Genomic DNA, 2,883 nt, shown 5'->3' on the forward strand with positions numbered 1-2,883 from the left:
AAAGAGTGTGTGGGCATTACATACAGGCTGTTGATGTATGTCCACTAAATGGCTATTATAGAATATATTACAGGAAGATAGTGCACATAACTTTTTATCTGTCCCCATTACATTCTGCAGAACACAGAGGTAATTTCTGGGCTTGTGGAGAGTTTCATACATGTTGCAATAAGAAGTGTGTAGTGAACAGAGGTTGGCAGTGAATTAGACAGGCATTGCTGGAAATCAATGTGTCCTGTATTCTACACAGGAAATCACAGTCCTTGAGTTAGAGGTTTACACGAGTAATTATTTGAAGTAGAGAAAGAGATGGGCAGGGTGCTGGGAAGGAAGATGATGCTTTACAGCTCCAAACCAGCTGTCATCTCATTGACTTAACTGCACGTGTTTATTAACATGCTGTTGCCACCCACTTCCCTGGGTAGGTTGTTCCTTTGCACTAAGAACATCCACATACTACACTGTAAAGAGTCATCCCCCCTTTTATCAGCCTGCTTGCAGTCCTGGACGTATACTCTGAAAAAGCGAGGGTGCTTGCACGCAGGTGATGATTAACTCCTGTCATGGCATTTGCTAACTCGAGTTTGAAATTTCTAACTGTGCAGACATGATGGGTCAATTCTAGCACTTCTCTTGATCTTTAGTAAATGGGCCTGTCTAACCCTTCCGCTTCGGTGCTTTCACAGTCATGTAGCCTGCAAAGTCTCGGACTGTGTTAGCTGTGCTTATAATAGTATTACTGAGCACTCCTCATACTGAATTCTATGCCTACAGCTGCTAAAAACAAGTAAGCATTGTGGGTGGGGGGCAGTTTTACATGCAAACTGGTCATCCTCAAGGAAGGTATGTTGATTTTGTAGAAACTGTGGAACTTGTTCAGCTTGAGCCTGGTGTTTGGGTGCACCTCACCACAATACATGACGTAAAGAACTGTTTTCACTGAAAGCAAGGGTATCCTGCCAACCCAAATTTGATGCTGAATTTTTATTATATGGGAAACTCATTGTATAACTCTTATCTTTTTTTAGTTACCTTTCGGTGAAAATAAAATTATAAAGGGAACTATTTTAATCTTTAAGTAGTATATGCACTGTCTGCATTTATATTTATTCGGGAAAGAATTAGCTTATTCCTACTTATATTTATTGCGATAGATTTCACAACTAAAATGGAATAACAGAAGGAAATGGAGAGGTTAGATGCAATCCAGTGAGAATAAAAATACGATCTGTTGCCCCATCTCATTCCTGTGTCGAAATATGACATTTTCCCCATGTTCTAGCCACAGCTACAGAACATTATTTAAAATAATGGAAGTTTTGCCTGCCTTTTTAAGAGCTAAGAGTTGCTAGAAAAACATACTTTAGAAGTATAAAGCATCCTTGCCTTGTTTCAGCTTGAAGAATCCAGCAGAGTATTGTGAGGTTTTTAATCAGCGAAAGCAAAACACAAAGGTTTGCGTACCCAGTGCTCACCTTGTGCCCGCTGGATAACATTTCCCCAGCCCTCAGAGGGCCAGCACCAGTCAGCACAGGTGCTGTTTTGACAACTTGGACACCTCTGCAAATGAGGCTGCTTCCCAGCTCCCAGGCAGGCAGCACGGCTACTGCGCTTCCCCATATGCCCGGTATTAGTTCTGGCAAGACAAATGCCATCCTCGCATGCAGCGCAGCGATTCCCGGCAGTGTCGCCCGCCCCCCCCCGGGCAGGTATGTTACCTACCCCGGAGCGGGGTGCTTTGGAGCAGCAGCGGTAGGAGCTGTACCCTCCTTTCACGAACTGTGTTAGAGTGCCGGGAGAAGTCTATGGAATGGCATTTGGAAACGTGGTTTCCATAGATACTGATCTTCTTGCAGCAATATTTTGGGGAATGGTGCTTGAGCGCACTGGGTTGGAGGAGAGCACCGGCAAATACCTGTGGAAGTGCTGGTGCTGGGGTGGTCACGCAGGCAAGCGTAAGGGCACGCAGAGCAACCTGGCTCGGCTTTCCCTAACCCTGCTCCAGCCCCAAGCCCCCTCATGGGATGTCCCATGCTCAGGACCAGCCCTGAGGCGAGAACAGCAGGTTGATCCAGCAAGCGGGTGCGAGGGCTGTGGGGAGGAGGCTCTGAGCTGTTGGGGGTTATTGCGTGCACGTGGAAGACCAGCAGTAACGGCTGTGTTTTGGTGCTCTGGCACTGTGGTTGCAAACGCTGCTTTTTCTTTTTTCCCCACTGTTTGCAACAAGACATTTCAATAATGGCAAACTCCTTCTTAATGTCAAGACCAGTTTTGAATCTAGGCCTCTAGCATAATATACTTCATTTTAGTGACTCTGATATTTCAGTTTGGTATTTGCCATACCTATTTCGGTGATTAAATACAAAACTGGCCCAGCTTTCAGGGTGTGTAGGGCAGGCTTTTTTCTGATGTGGCTGTGGAGCTAGCAATGCAGGAGACCCATGTAAGACGGAGCTGTATTTTAAATCTTTCTTTCACATGCTAATTTTGCTCTGCTGAGGATCTCGGGCCTCTGTAACAGCCTTTGAGGCTGTGGTGACCTTGGCTGCTGCGCTAGCCAAAGGCTCCAGCAACTGGGAAAGCTTTTTTTTTTATATCCATCAAAACACTGCAGGGCCTTTGGTAAAATTAAGCTCCATTAAATGAGTCCTGTCAGATTTGGACAGTCATCTTCCTTCCCATGATCTCTTTGTTGTTTTCTTATGTTTCCCACAATTGCCCTAACTCTCATCTGTCTGTGAACGTTGAATTTCAGAGCGTGGTGTCCTTGTCGGTCCGTCCGTCAGGCTGTACCCTGCATGTGTTCGTGGCCTGTGGATGGTGTTGGGTTTAGCACTGGCCTCCCGGGGCACAGGCGGCTGCGGTCTGCCTCAGCTGCCATCC

The 2,883-nt window shown here is 46.0% G+C and overlaps 1 protein-coding gene across 1 annotated transcript in view; it reads left to right on the plus strand.

Moving 5' to 3' along the window:
• Positions 1-2,883, plus strand: part of SATB2 (SATB homeobox 2) — a 113,616-nt gene that overhangs the window by 75,553 nt on the left and 35,180 nt on the right. The gene's annotated exons all lie outside the window — the stretch shown is intronic.

This window comes from Egretta garzetta, unplaced genomic scaffold (genome assembly GCF_000687185.1).
Source record: "Egretta garzetta isolate BGI_Z169 unplaced genomic scaffold, ASM68718v1 scaffold297, whole genome shotgun sequence".
Lineage (NCBI taxonomy): Eukaryota > Metazoa > Chordata > Aves > Pelecaniformes > Ardeidae > Egretta > Egretta garzetta.